Consider the following 20,337-nt stretch of genomic DNA (forward strand, 5'->3'; position numbering starts at 1 on the left):
TGTGCACCTTTACTGAAGAGAGATTATCACATTTATTTAGGAAGAAAATAGATGCACCTTTACTGATGACTAGGATATGCTAATGTTTTCCACAAGCATCTCTCAGTGCTGGCTGAAGTTGAGCCCAAGAGTGTTGTTGATTGGTCCTAGTATGCTGCTAAAATCTTGGATGTGGAAATGGAGATAGTCCTTGGCACCTTACTGAAATTAGCTTGCTCTTGGGGATAAACCATTCATTGAAGGGGATGTATTATTTGTGCTCAAGTCTATGAAGAGGGGAAGTCCCTTATTAGCATGTATGGGTCCTATTGTGTTGCTAAACTCTTGGATGTGGAAATGGAGAGAGTCTTTGGCACCTTGCTAAAACTAGCTTACTCTTGGATAAATCATTCATTAAAGGCCCGAGGTATTATTTGTGCTCAAGTCTATGAAGAGGGAAAGTCCCTTAGCATTTATGGGTTTTAGGTAGAGCTCTGTCTTGCTTTGCAACTTTCAAGATGCATGCTTCAAAGATTTGACTAGCTCAAGTTATTGGACCATGAGTACCTCAAACCTTTTGGTTCTAAGAATTGTGTATATGTATGTATGAATACAAGAGTAGATGTAATGTTGAGTAATGTGTGTGTGTGGAGGGGTGTGTGTGAGTCATGTGTATGAGTATGTAAAGAAGGAGTAGGGATAAGTAGTGTGTGACATGTGTCTATGTATGTACTATGTGTATCAGTACATATATACATGTGGCAATTGTTTCTATATATATGCCATAACTTATAAATACTGTGGCTAATTTAATATATTTCTTTCAATATTTGTTTCACATGAATGGAGAAAGAGCCTTCAAAATCTCAATATACCTTAGAAATGTTGGGGAATTAAAAAAATTAGAGTTATAACTCAACCTACTCGAGTTTCGAAAAAAAATCGAAAAAATAGAAGTATAGCCATTTGGTGACATATAGCCACTAAAATCATCTATGATCATGTCATACAATTTTTTGATGAGGGATGGAACATTAGTACAAAAGAAAAAATTATATGTAAGATAGATCAAGACTCTATAGCTTGTAAATATATGGTTGCTACTCAAAATGTCATCCTTCGCTTTTATTATAGTAGATGGCATTATGTTGGTGGTAGTATGGTTGCTTTTTAGACCAAAATCTTGATAACTTAACCAAATATCCTATAGTGGATCTTGATGTTTGGTTCAATGAGGATATTATTACAATTCTAAAGTTTAGATAATCATGTACACTATATCAAGTGAGGATGGATTGACATAATGAAGATATTGAACTACCATGCTCATTTGTATTTCAAGTTAATAACGAATGAGTAAGTTTTTATATCATATTATATCCACTTAGGTATATCAACAAGGAGAGAGAAGAATATACAATGCAAAGATATTGAAGAAATATCTCTTTACTATCAGTATAAAATACATATACAATTTTATGGCAAATTTTTGTCAGTCTTCTCCATGACTTATACACACAAGGACTTACAAGCAATGAGGCAAAGCTACTTCATTTTTTGAGAACTTTTCTTAGGATAAGGGACATCCTTTCTAAGAGTCCTTTTGCCTTTCTTTGATGCTTTGGTTGCCTTAGGTGTTGAAGGCATACCTTCATTTGTTGTAGCTACATGCACCTCCTCTGCTTCATTGTCCAAGTCCACACTACTATCCATTCTTTTCAGTTGCATACAATTGACCATTATATACTTCATGACCTTTGCTCTTATATACCAAACATACTCACTTGTATAGCAATCCCTTGAAAACTATCATACATTTGTAAGAAAAAAAAATTAGTTCATTGTTATTTTTTACAATGGACTATTTTTCAATGAACCTCTATCTTAAAGTTTAGTAGCTTTCACATAACCTTTATAAGTTTATCATCATTGAGATAAATAAAATTAACCAATCTTCTGACATTTGAAATTACTCTCCAACCACACAAGAGTGACTATCATCCTTATGAGAATACTGCAACCAACAATATAAAGTAAAACTATGAAACTTGTTTATGGTAGTTTATAGAATATATTTTCTTATTATGTTCCAACCATTCAAATCAAGAACTTACCGCAACTTGTCTATATTGCATTATTGCAAGTAAATAAGAAGGCATGGGAGGCTTTTTCTCTAGCACTTCAATTTATTTTTACAGCTCTGTACAAAAAAGACAATAAAATTTAGAGTAATTCCAAAAAAAAGGATCAAAATATTTAGAGCACTTGCAAAGAAAGAAGATCAAAATATCAAGGAGTCCTTGAATTATATAACTTACAACTTAGCATTTCCATGGCTTCCTTTCATAGAATTGATGAGAAAACATTACCTCTCCACATAGTCTATTCAAATTAGGCTCCAATGAGAATTGAAAACAATCATACTTCAATGATTTAGCAAAAAAAAATCTCATAAAATCTAACAGAATATCAAATTACTTTCTTTTCATTAAATGAAATTAGAAGAACCTACAAAGTTTCAAAGTCAATTAGATCAAACCAGTGATCAAATGCACTTGCATCAAGCTCACTCCTCATATAGTATGAGATAGATGGATCAAGAACCTCAATTTTTTGTTGTATATCAAAGGGGAGCTCATGCATTACACGATTTCCAATTGCTTTATTTCTACTTCTCTTGTTCAAGGTTTAATGGATATGTATATGCAAACATAAACAAACTTGAGCAATTTCTTGAAACATATAACCCAGTTTGAAGCCTATTGAAATATTTTAGTAAACTTACAATTTGGTCTATAGTGTGGCATGTTAATGGGCTAGTTTTGTAAGAAGAGTTTAGATGTGTATATACATGTTGAGTAAGAATCTCCTTGATTTGTTTTCCTGGTCCTTTAAGCTTGAGATACATAACTTGCCCCTTGTAAATGTTCGCAAATTCATTTCCATATCTTCTCCTCTTCTTTGTCTACAACATACCCAAAAACCAACATTGCTAAAATGAAGGGAGGATATGCACTTCATTGAATGTTTGATTTTCAAGAAAAACATATGAAAACTACAATGAAGGGACTATATTTGGGTATATTTTTCAAGATTTTCAAGAAAATGACTAGGAGACTTTAAGGTTATAGGGAACTAATAAGAAATGTCTCTATTTAGCATATTTAATTATTTCAATATCTCTTATATTTTGTGTTTTTAATGAATTTTTCTCTAAAAATATCTCTAAATTATTTATTTAAAAATATTTAAATAAGAAAAAAGGCTTCAAAATTGGAAAACTTAAATTTTACCATAATGGTACCTTTTGCTCTATTGGTTGAGAGGCTTTTTCTCTCTAAAACTAAAAGTCCCAAACTTGAGTCCAAATCTCCCCTATTGGTGAGGATTCTTCATCAATGATGATGACCATCCCAATCATCTTCAGCTTGTCTATTGAGAGTCCTATTTCCCTAAGCCTTAACACATGCTCCCCTAATGGTCTAGGCTCTTTAGCGATACCATCCTAATCATCTTCAGTTCATCTATTGAGAGTCATGTTTCCTAAGCCTTAGCACATGCTCTTTCCTTGACATGTTATACTCTTGCTAGGGGACTATTATCTCCAAACTATATTTAAGTACTTGCTTGGTGAATTCGAGCTTCTTCTTGAGATTGTCTATTGTGTCATCCTCACATGGATCCCACACTTCAAGAAAACGTGTTAGTGAAGCTTTTTTGTTGATCCTGCATTACTATCTCTATTGCTCTGGCTCTTTCAACTATCAAGCTCTTTTCACACTCAATTTATGCTAAGTGGGTGGCTATATTTCATAGTGCATCCACATTCTTCTCCTCCCATTGACTCACCCTTTCCTTTGCCAACTCTAGCCCTTGGTTTTTCCACTTCATGAGGACTTCTAGTGGGATTTGCTATCCTCGCTAGGTTTGGGTTGGGATATTTCTTTGTTGTACTTCATAATCTATTTGTTTTTGGAGTTGGGCATAGTTATGCGTAGATTTTTCAATGTCATTCTCCAACTCCATGAGCTGTCTAGTTTTCTACTAGGCCTCCTCTTTTGCTCACTTTTCTTCTTCCATCTCCTTTGCTCTTTTCCCTTGGAGCTACTTCATGTCCTCCAATTTTCCTTCCATCTTGGCTTTATCTCTCATGGCTTGGGTGTACGGGTATTTCAAGTTGCACACAAATTTCCCTTTCCACTTCACATTGTTCTTGCAAATCTTTATACCCATTTCCCTTTTCATTACTTTCCTTTAGCATGGCCAATTCTCCCTTTGGACTGAAGATTTCCCTTAATTTCTGTTGTCAATATGCTATGTGAGCTTTCTTTTCCTTCTCTAATGGTGGTAAGGTTGGCTTCCTCTCCTCATCCAGCTGGTCCCTTTACTCTTCTAGTTCTTTTAATAGCTCTTCAAAGCATCTATTGGCTAGTCATAGATATTGTAACATGCCCGCCCCTCAAATTACGGGACACATCTTAGCAGTCCATCGAGAGATCAATCTAGAAGACACCGCCCGGAACTCCTAAGGAATGACACGGGGTTTGCCAACTAGGGTCTCTCGAGTCTGCCTCGCAATGGAACTTATCCGACCGTTCCCACTAGGATCGACCTGAAGTCCGGGTTCCTAGTAGTCGGGTCTTCCTAACATCCTTCTAGCACCGGTCTACAACTGCTCCACTTTGCGCAGATACAGTTGGACCAAAGCAGACTCATACCGCACTTGGTTCAAATATAATGGGAAACGAGAGGGATGCATTGCCCGACTTCTCTGCCCGAAGGGCATAGTCCCATTCTGGTCCCCTAAAACGGTATGAATCAGGGTTCTAACCAACATTGTCTAAGGTCATCGTCTGGCTTTTCCTAACATTTCTCATTAACATTTCCTTTGAGGAAAGCTCTTGGCTAGCTGAGACCACCCTTCCGTAGGATAGAGCCATCAGGGTCACATCCACCACACTTTCCTCGGGGGTTGTTTTAGTTATCTAATTACCTACAACACATTATGTTTGACATACAAAAACAGCTTCATTAATTAGCCCGTTAATCACAAGTTCCTTTACATAATTTAGGGCACAGACACAAAGACAAGATAAAACAAGATCAAACAATTCCTTAGCTTATCTTCATGTTAATGTTTGTCTCCCGCCCATATAGGAGAATTAAGTGTCCCTTTCTACCTCTGCAAAAATAATCCTTCCATATCCCGGAATACATCAAGTATCATGCCCGAAGGCTATCCTAGCAATCTACAGGATTGCTGCTCCAAGTTCCACCCGTAGACTAGTACATGGGCCTCGAGATCCCATCTTGAGTCACGTCGACCTCTTGTGCGGGATTTGAAGGCAAGGAATTTATAGCCAGAGCCTCCCCTGGCACCCAAGCGTCCTCCCACTCCAAGCAGCACCCACAGAGATACCTCTCGCGGGGCGGGTTCGATCCACATACCGGGTGCGGCTAACAACCCCCTTGGATAGAGCTAGGCAAATAGTTGGAGGTAACTGAACCTGCCTCTCCCTCTAGGATTTTAACCTGAAGCATTAAGTGTTTTTCCTTGAGTTAGTTCCTTGAGTAAAGAAGTTCAGACAATGTACCTAAGTGTACAATCACGATCATTTCGGAGGCCATTTGTACGACCAACTGGTAAGGTGTGATTCCTTTTTCCTGAATGCTCCCAACATCCGATCCTAGATCGTTCGCGACTTGGCGAGATCCCAATAATCTCAAACAAGATCGTGCAAGAAAATGTTCTTGGTAAGTTAACTTATTTTGACTTGCTCTTCCCCTTGGGTTTTACCTTATGGTATCTTAACCCTAACTCAAAGCATTAACTGGTCAACCAAGGCAACGGACAAGCCTTATTCACAACCCAACCAAGGGTCTTTTATTCTTCCAGTTCTTTACTCGTCTTCCTCTAACCAAGTTCAATTAACACACTTGGCAATGCAAGACTTTTCATCTAGGCCTTCAGGATACAGTCTAGATGCATGCGTCCCTTCCATCTCTCTTAGTGCGGTACTATGCAGAATTTTCTAATCAGAATCATCTTACTCGCACTTGGGATTCTTAATGTATTAATACAATCTGCGATCTTTAACTCTTTTCACATTTAGTCAATGATTAATTAACCCTAATATGCAGGTACTTGTATAGCCTAAGTTTCCCCACATCAGTGCAAATGCATCATGTGAATAGAAACTATCATTTCATGTGTTTAGTTTAATCACGGATGCAAACCATGAGTCTTACCAACTAACCCCACACTAAACTAGATGAAATTCCGTCATTTTATGTAAATTATTATGGAAACTTTATCATTTCATGTGGCATAAACCTATGCAAAATTCATTATTCTATCATTTCACGCGAGCTTTCCAAGTAATGTTTGCAACTCTTGAGTACAACACTCAATGCATAAGATGATCGCAATAATCCCCTAAGGCATGCCCATCCCTCATGTGTTTTCTTTATGAAATTGATATGATCTAAAATCTTCAATGATGGTATTGTACAACTCCTATGGCAAGCTATGCACAACATTAATGAGTCTACATATTTTAAGTGTGATTTTATAAACATCTAGAGAAAACAAGAGTTTGAGGAACCTGGACTTGATTCGTAGGAGTAGGGGTATAGTTGATGCTTGCCTCTCTGTCTGCATCTCTCGTGTCTCTGGCTCCACTTATGATCGAGACTCGTCGCAATGCTTGGCTTTGGTGCCATCGTGGAGAACTCCGCCAAGATCTTCTTCTCTTCTCCTCCTTCTCTCTCTCCCTCTTCTTCTTATTCTTCTTCTTCTCCTCTCTTCTTCTCTTCTCCTTCTCTCTCTCCCTCTTCTTCTTCTTCTTCTTCTTCTTCTTCTCCTCTTCTCCTCTTCTCCTCTTCTCCTTTCTCTATCTCCCTCTTCTTCTTCTTCTCTTCTTCTCCTTCTCTCTCTCCCTTCTTCTTCTTCTTCTTCTTCTTCTCCTTCTCCTTTCTCTCTCTCCCTCTTCTTTCTGTCACGGCCAGGGGAGCAGCACCTACTAGAGTCCACGGGGGGCGAGGGGGGAGGCACACTGTTTACGAGGGAGGGGAGGGTGGCGTACTAACGGGGGGGAGCTGTCTGCCTGCTGACACGGAGGGGGGGCACGCTCTTCATGACGAGGGGGGGGAGGGCCTACGGTTGATCATCAGGGAGGAGGGGGGAGGCTCCCTTATATGGTGGGGGGGGGGGGGGGGGGGGGGGGGGGGGAAGATGGCTATCTGCCACCACCCACCTAGGGGCTACATGCTCCCCCACTCATTACTCACACACACACACACTCTCTCTCTCTCTCCCCACCATGCAGTTGGCAGGGGGAGAGAGAGGGAGAGTAAAAAAATTTGTGTAATTTTTTAAAAATTCTAAGGGGGGTTGCATGGGGGGGAAAGCACGGGGGTCATGGGGGGGAGATATTACAGATATGAGAAGTTGACAACCCTTCCACCCTTAGTGTCTTAGGTGCTTTTTTACTAGACTTCACATCTCTAGTAAAAGAGAGTTGGGTGTACTAAAAATTGTAAAATTCAAGTGAAATGTGAGCTCAATGGGGATTTTGGCCTAAAAGTCGAAAAATAGTTGTACAATGTAAAATAGTATGTGCAAGATGAGAGAGAGATGATCTAAGCTAAAAATAGTTGTACAATGTAAAATAGTATATGCAAGGTGAGAGAAGGTTGGTCTAAGATAATGTAGGGAGGGGGGCCAAAAAATTTAAGGCCATATTTAAAAATTAGAAAGTGAATGGATAAGCTCATCCTTATGGTGTGCAATCTTGAGAGCTCACTTCTTGCTCTTTGCTTATGGGATTCAATTGCATGTGCCTCTATAACCACATATACATTTTAACACCCCCCTTGGTGCTAGCTTACCCTCTAGATAACTACACCTAAGGATATAGATTCCCCTCCTAAATTGTTACAAGGCCTCTAGCTCATGCAATGTCAAACAAAGTGTAGGAAATTTAGAAGACAATTTCAAGACATTCTTCAAAGTTTGTTTCCTTTACAAAATTTGCCTTATGGATTCAATATTCATTCTCAGTGTGTCTAAACTTGTTGTAGAATTTGCACCTTGCTTTTCCTTTGTTCCAACTATCTAGCTCGTTGTTTCAATTTCTCTCATAGATCTTGCAAATGATGTGTGAAGAAGAACCTTTGCTATAAGTGTGGTTACTACAAGGCTCGATGTAGAATCTTGATCTTTCTCCTTAAGTTTACCTGCTTGCTTATGTAAAGTGGCTTCAACTACATTGAGTTTTCTATCAAGTATATTCCTCAGTGTTGCTACCACCTACTCACAGCCTTTGTTAGGTTTATTCAGAGTATTAAGCAGCACATCACTGGCTTCATCTTCTTCAATGTTTTTGCATATTAAAGATATATGTACTTTCAAGCTTTTAAATTTGTTTATCAATGATGTTAGGGAATTATATTGGTTTGGATCAAGCCTTAAAATTTCCATTAATAGATTAATTTTAGAGTTTTTTTTCTTGAGAGTTGAATATCTTATCCAGCTCCTCCCATGCCTCTTTTGCATTTTTAATTCTTGAAATTTGGTGCAGCACACCATCAGATAGACTACAAGCTATTATCTTGAGGCCTTTGTTATTTTTCCTCGTCCAGTTGGCTCATTAGAATCTTCAAGATCTTCGAGAATCTCCCAAAGGTATTTCCTCATCAAATAATACATGGTTTTCATTTTCCAAGTGTAAAAACCACTGCCAATGAATTTTTCCATTACTTCAATTTTGGACATTTTGGGAATGCAGAAGTCTTACTGGTGACTCACATGGTAGTGTCTAACTCCAATTTACAAAAATATAATTTGTGTGAGTTACAAGGTAGGTTTTAAGATGAGTACTTGCATACAATAGCACTTTTATGACCTTTTGGGTGCTTGTGGTTATGACTTGCCTTTAAGAAAAATCAATTTCTCAAAAAGAACTCGAGTATCAATGCAAACTGCAATGTGAATGGACTTTAGTACAAATGAATTTTGGACCTTCAAATGTAAGCATAGGCTAAAAGAGAAAATCAATTTGGTAAGCCCAATGTGAATAGGGATTTAGTGTAACTAGTTTGGGTGTGAAATGGACTAAGAGTAGGGGATTAATTGAGATCTTTGTTTTGTAAGGCTTAAGAAAGAGATAAGATGAATGACAAGTTGAGCAAGTCACCGCCTCCAAATCTGATGTGGTGTTTGATTTTTGATGGCCAATTTGATAAAGAGGTCACCATTTTGCCGTGGTACCATCAATTCGATCCAAAGTGTGCTAAAGTTGAAGATATAAGCTCTCTATCTTTGACATAAAGCAAGCAACCCCCAACTTATCTTGAAAGCAAGCCCTCAGCTTCTATGGAAGCAAGCCCCTTAAACTACCCCCTTAAACACAAGGCTTAAGCAACCCCCTTGTGAAAGTAATGGTAACCAAAAGCAAATATGATAAAACTTGAAACTAGTCTTCCAATGACTCCAATCTTCTTCTTCTTGACAATGGAAACCTTCAAATTTTCTTCACATACAATAATGAGCACAATAAAAGAGATATGCCTCTTCCTTTGAATGATAGCCTCTTCATTTCAATTGCACTCCACACCCTTTCCAAGCCTTCATTCCAAGATTTGGACTTCTTGGATAGTAGTACCTCTAATTATGCTTGAGTTTTCGACTTTGAGTAGTAGCTATGGAATCTTTCTCAACCTCACAACCTCAAGGAAAGAGGCTTTGATACCATGTTACAAAACAAGGTTGAGCAAGAAGAGAAGAAGGGATTATGGGGGAAACTAGAATACAAGAATAAGACCATAATGGCATGAAAGAGACTTGATTGATTGATAGTGAAGCAACTACATTGTTTTATAGCTTTCTAGATTGGACATACACCTTACTCTTTACTTATGGCATTCAATTGCATGTGCCTCTAGCACCACACATATATTTTAACGCACAAAAGAAGGCATCAAGCCACTCAAACCATTTTCTAAGAAAGAAGAGGTGGACTACAAGTTGAGCATGGAGGTCAAGAGTATCTCCATTTGTGGTGCAGACTAATCCATAACCTAAAAGAAGTGGCAATAAAAAATCCACATGTCAAGAAGCTAGTGCACCAGGGTGGCTTGAACAAGTACATGGGAATGTTTTAGGGAGAACTCAATTATGAGAAATGCGCAGAATTTCTCATGACCTACGACCTTGACATGCATAATGATTTAGTCATCACAGTAAGTGATGACAAGGGATAGAAATAGATGGAGATCCCTCTCGGTCCAAAAGTGGTTCATAAAGCCCTAGGCATGTCAGATAAGAAGAAAAAGTTACCAAAAAGAGATCTGTATGCAATGCTTGGGATGGACTTTAAAAATTTGTTCACCAAGTATAGTATTATAGCCTTGAGGACATTCCAAATCCCACTTTGAAAATTCAAGCTAAATTGATACATACTTTATTGTCTAGAAATAGATACAATTCCATGATGAGTAGGATCCAAGTAGCAATGCTTGAAATCATGCCTACATGCATGATGGACAATAAAAACCTTAATACCTTTGTCATAGAAACCATCCACAATGAAATAAAGGTGCTTGGATCTTGAGCACAATAAAAAATCTCAATGCCTTTGTCATAGAAACCATTCATGATTCAGTAAAGGTGCTTGGATCTCAAGCATAAGAGTTTGAAAAATTGGGACCCATGTTAGAAGCAAATAGAGAGCTAGCAACCAAAGACACTTTAGTAGGGGCCGAGGTGTACTGACAACAATTATACAATAAGTAATAAAGGGACCACATACATGAACAAAATAACTAGCATGAGAACCCCTAGGCATAGCAATGCAAGAGGTGTCATTTGTGCATGTAGGAACACATGATCATGGACCCTCAATCACGAAAGAAGAACTAGATATTAGAAAAATTTAGCTAGAGGTGGAGGAAAGTACTAGAAGGCTTGCAAGAAACAAGACAAAAGTTCCAAACCCAACAAGCACCTAGTAGCAAAACAACAACCAAAGTTCCCATGACAAGTTCAACTAAAGAACATGAAGTATCCAATCAAATCTTTGGCAATAGCTTATATTTAGGCTCAAGCCATGGTGTCAAAGAGGCTATCTAAGCTAAGGAAGAGATTCCAAGGTCCAAGATGCATGAGGATGGAGACCTATCAAACAACAAGGACCATAATTAGCCACATTCAAAAGGAAAAAGGAGAAAATTTTCATGATTAAGGTGTCAACCAAACAAAGGAAGGGTATGGCTAAAGAGGAGAGAGAATCAAAAAGAGTCAAAAAAACATCCAAAAAGGAATAAGAGGAATGAGGATGAAGTAACAAGAAGATGAGTGTTGCCTTAGGAAACAAGTTGAGCAAGACATGGCCCTAGCCATTAGGAGATTAGTGGAGCAACTCTCAAGAGCAAAAGAGTTGGCATTGATGAGCCTTAACCTAGGAAGTTATTTAGAAGAAAGCACCAATGCTATAGGGCCTATGATAAGGCCACCAAGCATGGGTAAGGATAAGGCTCCAATAGAAATGCCCCTTTCTTCACTAATAGTCACCACATCACCCATCCTAGTCCCCCACAATATAGGACTTTGCTAAAAGAAAGCTAGAAAGTATGGTTTATAAGCTTGCTACACAAGTCACCACACTCTCATAAGTGAGATCAAAAGAAGCTATGGCCACTAGTACTAAAAGATTTGTGGCTAGAGATGTGAATTTTGGTCAAAAGGCACCTAAGATACTAAGGATGGAAGGGTTATCAACTTCTCTACCTATGACCATCGACAAATGCTTTGAAGTGCTATTATAAAACTAGAATAGCAAAGTGATCAGCTAAAGGACGAATGGAAATCAGCCTTACCACCATTAGAGAAAGAAAAGAAACCTCACATAGCACATCAACAACAAAAAACAAGGGAAATCTTCAGTCTAAAGCAAGAATTGGCCACACTAAAGGAAAGTAATGAAAAGGGAAATGGGTATAAATATTTGCACAAACAATGTGAAGTGGAAAGGAAAAATTGTGTGCAACTTGAAAACCAGTACACATAAGGCATGAGAGATAAAGCCAAGATGTAAGGAGAATTGGAGGACATGAAGTAGCTCCAAGGGAAAAGAGTAAAGGGGATGGAAGAAGAAAAGCAAGCAAAAGAGGAGGCCCAGTAGAAAACTAGACAGCTCATGGAGTTGGAGAATGACATTGACAAGTCTACACATAATTATGCCTAACTCCAAAAACAACAAGATTATGAAGTACAACAAAGAAATATCCTAACCCAAACCTAGCTAGAATAACAAACCCCACTAGAAGTCCTCATGAAGTGGCAAAACCAAGGGCTAGAGTTGGCAAAGGAAAGGGTGAGTCAGTGGGAGGAGAAGAATGTGGATGCACCATGAAATATAGCCACCCACTTAGCATAAGCTGTGTGTGAAAAGAGCTTGGTAGTTGAAAGAGCCAGAGCAATAGAGACAGGAATGTAGGATCAACAAAAAAGCTTCACTAACATGTTTGCTTGAAATGTGGGATCCATGTGATGATGACACAATAGACAATCTCAAGAAGAAGCTCGAACTCACCAAGCAAGTACTTAAGCATAGTCTGGAGACAATTGTCCCCTAGCAAGAGTATAACATGTCAAGGAAAGAGCATGTGCTAAGCTTAGGAAAACATGACTCTCAATAGATGAACTAAAGATTAGGATGGTATCACTAAAGAACCCACACCATCAGGGAGCGTGTGATGATTGGGATGGTCAGCATCATTGAAGAGCCCACATCAATAGGGGAGATTTGGACTCAAGTTTGGGCCTTTTAGTTTTAGAGAGAAAAAGCCTCTCAACTAATAGAGCAAAAGATGCCATTATGGTAAAATTGGAGTTTTCTAATTTGAAGTATTTTATCTTATTTAAATATTTTTAAATAAAGCATATAAAGGTATTTTCGGAGCATAAATTTGTGAAAACACAAAATATAAGAGATATTGATTCCAATTAAAGATGCTAAAGAGACATTTCTTGTTAGTCCCCTATAACCTTGAAGTCTCCTAGTCATTTTCTTGAAATTCTTGAATAATACACCCAAATATATTCCCTCCATTGTAGTTTTCATCTGTTTTTCTTGAAAATCAAATAGTTCAAGGAAGTGCATATCCTCCCCTCATTTTAGCAATGATGGTTATTGGGTTATGTTGTAGACAAAGAAGAGGAGAAGATATGGAAATGAATTCACTGATACTTACAAGAGGCAAGTTAAGGATCTCAAGCTCAAAGGACTAGGAAAAAACATCAAGGAGATCCTTACTCAACATGTATATATGCACTCATAACTGTGCTTATAAAACTATCCCATTAACATGCCACGCTCTAGATCAAACTATAAGTTTACTAAAATATTTCAATAGGCTTCACACAGGGTTATATGTTTGAGGAATTTGGTCAAGTTTGTTTATGTTTGCATATACATATCCATCAAACCTTGCACAAGAGAAGTAGAAATAGAGCAACTATTTAGTGCATGCAATTTTGAAGAAGGTATTTGAAATGATTTTGGTAAAAGAGAGTTGATTGTGCAAATTGTAAAATCCAAGTGAAATGTGAGCTCAAACAATTTCAACCTAGAAGTTGAAAAATATTTGTATAATGTAAAATAGTATGTGCAAGGTGAGACAAAGACAACCCAAGCTAAAAATAGTTGTACAATGTAAAATAGTACATGCAAGGTGAGAGAGTGCTAGTCTAAGCTAATGCAATGGGAGGGTGCCCAAAAAATTTGAGGCCATATATAAAAATTAGAAAGTGGATAGATAAGCTCATCCTTATGGTGTGCAATCTTGAGAGCTCACTTATTGCTTCTTGCTTTTGTATGAGAGAGAGAGAGAGAGAGAGAGAGAGAGAGGTAAAGTGAGGGACTAATGTGGAGAAGCTCTTGTTTTCTATTCTTATTCTTATCTTCTTCTTCTTCTTCTTCTTCTTCTTCTTCTTCTTCTTCTTCTTTGCGGAGCTTGCACTGATGGTTGAAGTAAAGGATATGGAACTCGCTTGAGACATGTTGCAAGGATCATGGAGCAATCAACGAGCCTTTTGTAGATAGACCACAATTAGAAGGTAAATAGGTGAGTTTGCTACATTCATTTAGAGAGTTTTCAATGGTTATGTGAGAGGTATCCATAGCCATGCTGCTTGAAATTCTTGAAACAATAAGCATTTTGGTAAGTCCATCATGTGTGGCTTATGAAAGCTATGACAAGTAGCTTGATGTATGCCATGGTTGCTACATGTCCAAACATTGCCTATGAAGTGGGAGTAGTTAGCAAGTATATGGAAAACCCTAGCAAGAAGCATTGGGGGGCGATAAAGAGTATCATGAGATACTTGAATTACCAGTACTTGATCTATGTGCATATGCTTTGGAAGAAAGGATGCATCTATCCTTGGATATGTAGATGCTGATTTTTAAGGAAGTGTAGACTCTAGGAGGTATACTACATGTTTTGTATTTACTTTCACATGTGGTGTAGTCACTTGGTTCTCTTGATTGCAGCCACGTATGGCTTTATCTACCACTAAGTTAGAGTATGTTCCGACCACTAGGTGTACAAGGAAGCTATATGACTTACTCTTTCTAGTGGGAGACTTGGGCATTGCAAGAAAGGTATCTACATTGCATTGTGATAGTTAGATTGTCATTTAGTTGGGATTCCACCTATAAGAAATTATATGTATAATGTGTGTTTAAAGGATATTAAGAAATACCCTTTCTTTGCATGCTACATGGCCTTACAATGACCCCTTTTACTTTACTAAGCTTATGGATTTTTTTCAAATTGGAATTATAAAACTCCTTTTGTAAATAGAATCCTTTAAATTTTACTAAATATAATACCCTTTCTTTTGAACTCACATGGTATCTTAGATGTTCTATAAGGTGGACCCCCCGAGTCACTTCATTAGGGAGCTACTTGAGGAAAGTGCATTAAGCTTGCCAAGATCCATATAGATGAGAACCTTACAAATATTCTTGTGAAGAGTTTACCTTCGGAGTCCTTTACAAACTATAGAGTGCTCATAGGTATTGGATAGTATCTTCACTTTCTTCTTACACTCCCATAAAGGTGCATTAGCCTTTAAGTGGAAGCTTGTTAGGATAAAGGCCAATGGCTACTGGTTGAGCAAGCACCCCTTGTATATGACACATTGTACAATCATATATAAGTGAAGATAGCAAAGAATAAGGGCACCATTCATTTTCTACCCATATAACTCTCTTATGTTCTTCTCTCTCTCAAGTCTCTTGCACTCCATAGCTTCAACCTTGCATCCCAGCATTGCTTCCCTATTAGGTGTGGTAGCACTAGCAAGGAGGAGCATGTTCTAATCAACTTCCATTTTGAGAGTTGCCTAATGGAGATAGACTATACCAATAGGTGTACATAGCGCTTGAATCCGGCCTACTATTGATCAAAGGTACAAGCACATAATGAATATGAGTTTGTCAACTTGGTGATGGGAGAAAGACCATGGCATGGCATTAGAAGCTTGCCTATCATTTATTAGTTGTTAAGAGGTGATCTGATCTATCATAGGCTTGCCTATCATTTATTAGTTGTTATGAGGTTTTGATGTTCCCTTTGCATGAGTGAAGGGGCATACTACCATCTCAACAAAAAGGAGAAACCTACACGTTAGGTCTTGCTCATGTACCTTGGGAGAGAGAGAGAGAGAGAGAGAGAGAGAGAGAGAGAGAGAGAGAGAGAGAGGAGGTGGAAGAATAATAAGATCACAAACTCAAAGAAGTGAGAAAGCAATATTGCTTCACGATAGCTTCACACAATAGCACAAAGCTTCCACGAAGCATCCTAGTATTCCTTTCACACGAAGAGTGCAAGGAATGCTAGTAGGTTTTATTGGAAGAGAAAAAGCTATTGATTGTGGGTTTTATTGGGTCCAAAGTTACAAGCTTCCATATAGCAAAATGAATCCTCTTATGAATACTATGACAAGTATGATTAGTAAATTTCATTTCAAATAGGGCCAAATTTGTTGCCTTGTTGCTAGGAGTAAGGATAATGAAAAGGAGGAACTCCATAAAGATTTTTCACATTTGAAACTACCTCTCAAAGGTCCATATGAAAATCTTGATGTTTCCTACTTTAAGAAATAAAGAAATAACATAAAATGGAATAAGCATATTTATCGATTTGTTTTAAAAAATCTCCTTCTACATTTAGGCTACCACCATATAAAAGTACAAGCTCAAAAATGACAACTAAGAGATGTTATAGTTGGGGATATTTTATATAGATGAAACATTTGACATAATATTTTGTACATTGAAATGTTCAATTAATGCATTGATCAAGAAGTTGTGGGTAGCTACCTTTTTAACCTATTTGTCAAAAGTCTAAGATGGATACTTTGACATGTTAAATCAATATGTTAATGAAGATTTTAGCTTAATTTAAAACAAATGTTAGCTTAAATAAGTAGTGTGTTGTGCAACAAGACAATAACATAAGAATAAAAGCTTCATTGCAAGGTATATGCAAATTAATGTAAATAAATGCATCATATGCGAGATGTTATCCCCTAAAAAGTATAATGTACCACATGTTGAATAAAGCATTGAGTTTGCACACTATTAGCGTGATGAGAATACTAGATTTTAGAAAGTTTACATTAGGATAGAACTCAAAAAGAATTTATTCATTTCTATACTACAAAGTTACCTATCATGTCACACACAAAAGAAAAAGAGATGGTGGTTGGAAATTCATTTATGACTCAAAGTAGCTTTATGAGAAGTATATGCCTTATGAGATTGTCCTCATCCAAGAAAGTCTTGTTAAAGGTTCAAGTTAATCACTCCAATGTGAATTTGAAGAATATATATTGTACAAGTAGGCTTAAATAAGGAGGCACACTATCACATCATAAGTTTCATAATCTTTAATGTCTTGAGGAAATGTCTTGAGAATGTATAACAAAGAGCTCAACTAGAGGCATGTACGCTTAATGTCTTGAGAATATAAAACAAAGAGCTTGACTAAATGACTTTCTATAATTTCTAGAAACATAATAAAACATATGACCACTTTAGCCATTGAACATGGAATCACAAGATAAATTTTTATTATGTGCTCAAATTTATTACATTCTAATGTAGATAGTGCTAGTAGACCTTTGATATACTTATGGCATGTTCCCTTGCTAAGGTTTAACTTTTAGGTCCTCTTTTTGATCAAGTGTTGCTCATTAACCATGAAGGGACTCTCGTCAACCTTTTAGGTGGACTTGATTCTACAAGCCTGAAATTATGTAAGCCTAACTTGATTGTGAAGTGCCATAATTAATATAAAGAAAATTTAGGGATGCAATAATTCCTTTGAAAGGGGCTTAACTTATTTAATATAGAGCTACAAGAAGCCTAATTACATTGTGAAGGATTTTGAGGTGCACCTTGCCAAATGGAGATGGTGCCAAAGGTAGCAATTAATAGTTGTGGGGTAGAAAACATGACACGTGGATAGAAATGAGTGCTACAAGCTACAAATGGAGCATCTGATTCCAAATTTTGCTGGCTGTGGTGAAAAAGGAGGTTGACAAAAAAAGCAAAGGACTAGAAAGCATGAAAAAAGGTGATGAAAAAGAATGTTAAGAGCATCATAGTCTAGAGAGAGAGAGAAAAAGAGAGAGCTTTTTTGTTCACAGTGACTGACATTAGGAGTGCATTCCTCACCATGAAGCCTTATAAACATGAGAATGGCATAACCAACAAGAGACACACAAAGAAGCATACTTTTAATCACCCCAATTCACAAATCTCTAGGTTATAGCGTTGTAGTTTGATAAGGATACAGACGACTCCACATTATGGCCGAGCAAAGAAGAACCAATCGACCTCCCGCAGGTACTAGAGGATTGTGAAGGGTGTTTAGAGTTATTAGGTGCTAGGAATGTGAAGGAGGATTGTGAAGGGTGTCTAGAGTTATTAGGTGCTAGGAATGTGAAGGATGTCTCGAGTGTATTGGTGGTTATGGTGTAATGAAGGCTTGAATTACCAAGTAGAGGTCTACCTTCATCTTCTCTTGCTAATACACAAAATTGGAAACAATAGTGGCATATAATCACTCATTATCCACTACATGATTGCTTGGATTGGTTTGTTTCTCTCCGTGCTAATTTTGAAGGCCCGTAAGGGAAAGGATGAAACCCTTAATGAAAGACTTGGGAGTGCAGGCTATCCAGACAGCCAGCAGGCGCAGCCGTTGATGGATGAGAAGCTGTCGAAGGGCAGGTGCAGGCTCCATGGCGGAGGTGGTGGACCGGCCGCCACTACTCGCCGTTCCACCACTCGATTCAGAGACAGAGGCTGCCTCGAAGGATGGTAAGGGGCCGCCATGCATGCACAATCAGTACGCCAGCTAGCTACTGTCAACTTACTCGATCATACACATAATCACAGCTTTTATACGTGTTCAAGTAATCAGACTCCTCTTTGTTTGTTGCAGTCTGGCGGCACTGTGTTGCTGTTGCCTGCTGGACGAATGCTGTTGCGACCCTACCATCATCATCAATTAGCTGCTTCTCGCTCCATTCAAAGTACACAGACAGACAGACACAGAGAGACAGAGAGAGAGAGAGAGAGAGAGAGAGAGAGAGAGAGAGAGAGAGAGATCACAGAGAGAGAGAGAGAGAGAGAGCCTAAATGAAGCTGTTTCCCATTCACCTCTGCTCTTGAGGAAGGGAACCTTTGCTTTCCAATAATTGTACTTGGAACTTGGCCTTCTTATTATCTCACAAAGATCTGGCCTTATGAATAACTTTTGGAGCCTTTTGGTTCCCTTGTTTAGTCCTCTTTTGCATTTAGACCCTTTGGCTTCCTTGTGTAGTTCTCTTAAACAAGGTCATTTTGTCATCACAACACACAAGGTGATCTGTTGGATTTTATACTATACTAAAAATTAGATAGCTTGGAGTAAGAGCGTAGCAGTTGATAGGTTGACAAAAACTAAAACTTTAACTTTAAGGAGAGATTTACAATGCAATAACATAACAAAGGTTAGCACATTGACTAGATTTAAGATTACAAGTGCTTTAATAGCCAATGCAATCTATTTTTGTAGATGTGCTTCTGTAAGTGCATGTTTGTCATATGTGCATACGGTGTGTCATGTGCTGCAAGTGTGTGTATGTGTCTTTCTATGTGTAATAATGTCTTATAGAAAGTTATGTTGACTTTTTGTGCTTATATAAATTGATGTGTTTGTGAATGGTGAAATGTTAAACTCATGCACTTGTACATTTATAGTAGGGCACTCGTGCTAATAAGAAGGCAACTCCAATAAAGTTCATGAAAATTGGCCCAGAGCTTCATGCCAACAATTTCATTGAAAGGCCAAAACCTGAAATGTGATTACCTTATGGTTCACTTTATTTTAATCTTGTTTGGTGAAAAATGAATTGTGCACTCACCTTTGAAAACAACACTACGTAATATGGATTAGCAATATCAATATTGGATGTAACAAATATGACACAAACATGATGTCTAACCACTTTTATTAATCTTTGCAATTTTAAATGTGTATGATCCACCCAAGAAATTGATCTATTTTTTAACCTCATGAATTTGATGTGGAAAGTAATGAATTGTGTGTGTGTGTGTGTGTGTGTGTGTGTGTGTGTGTGTGTGTGTGTGTGTGTGTGTGTGTGTGTGTGTGTGTGTGTGTGTGTGTGTGATGCACGTACAAGGAAGAAAGTTTCATAACAAGAGAGAGAGAGAGAGAGAGAGAGAGAGAGAGAGAGAGATATATATATATATATATATATATATATATATATATATATATATATATATAAGAAAGAGAAAAGGGGCAAAAGGTATGGAAGAAGCCTTGTCAATGAAAAATGTGTGAAGGTTCAAAAGGTGAAGAGTAGACACCAAGTAATCAAGAAACTGCTATCAAATTTATGGTGTTTTGGATAGAAAGACACTATCAATAGCTAATCTTTCATATTTAAGAAAAAATATAATTGAGGAGTTGGTAATAGAGTTTTGTATAAGGGTAGCTTTAGTCGGCAAGAGATAAGAAGTTCCATTGCAAGCACTATGTACCAAAGTATGCAATTGATTGAGAATGTTATAAGACAATACCAATTCATGTGAAGGTTTAAGGTTTATGTTCAAGTATAATACAAGCTCCTTAGCATCATTACTGAAATGTAATCAAGTTACAAGGTAGAAGTTGTGTTGCTAAATATAGAACCTTTATATGAACTATATAGTTACTTAAAAAAGATGTGCACCCTAGCACAACATTGTCACATGCAAGTCATCAAATTTG

At 37.6% G+C, this 20,337-nt stretch overlaps 1 long non-coding RNA gene across 1 annotated transcript; it reads left to right on the forward strand.

Moving 5' to 3' along the window:
* The first annotated feature begins 17,742 nt into the window (after positions 1–17,742).
* LOC148026423 (uncharacterized) lies at positions 17,743–18,859 on the forward strand. The gene is made up of 3 exons (XR_015692770.1): positions 17,743–17,900; positions 18,230–18,377; positions 18,502–18,859. It is a non-coding gene; the product is annotated as an uncharacterized LOC148026423 (long non-coding RNA).
* The last annotated feature ends 1,478 nt before the right edge of the window (positions 18,860–20,337 follow it).

This window comes from Lygodium microphyllum, chromosome 13, assembly GCF_053477565.2.
Source record: "Lygodium microphyllum isolate KBCC chromosome 13, Lygodium_microphyllum_v1.1.10, whole genome shotgun sequence".
Lineage (NCBI taxonomy): Eukaryota > Viridiplantae > Streptophyta > Polypodiopsida > Schizaeales > Lygodiaceae > Lygodium > Lygodium microphyllum.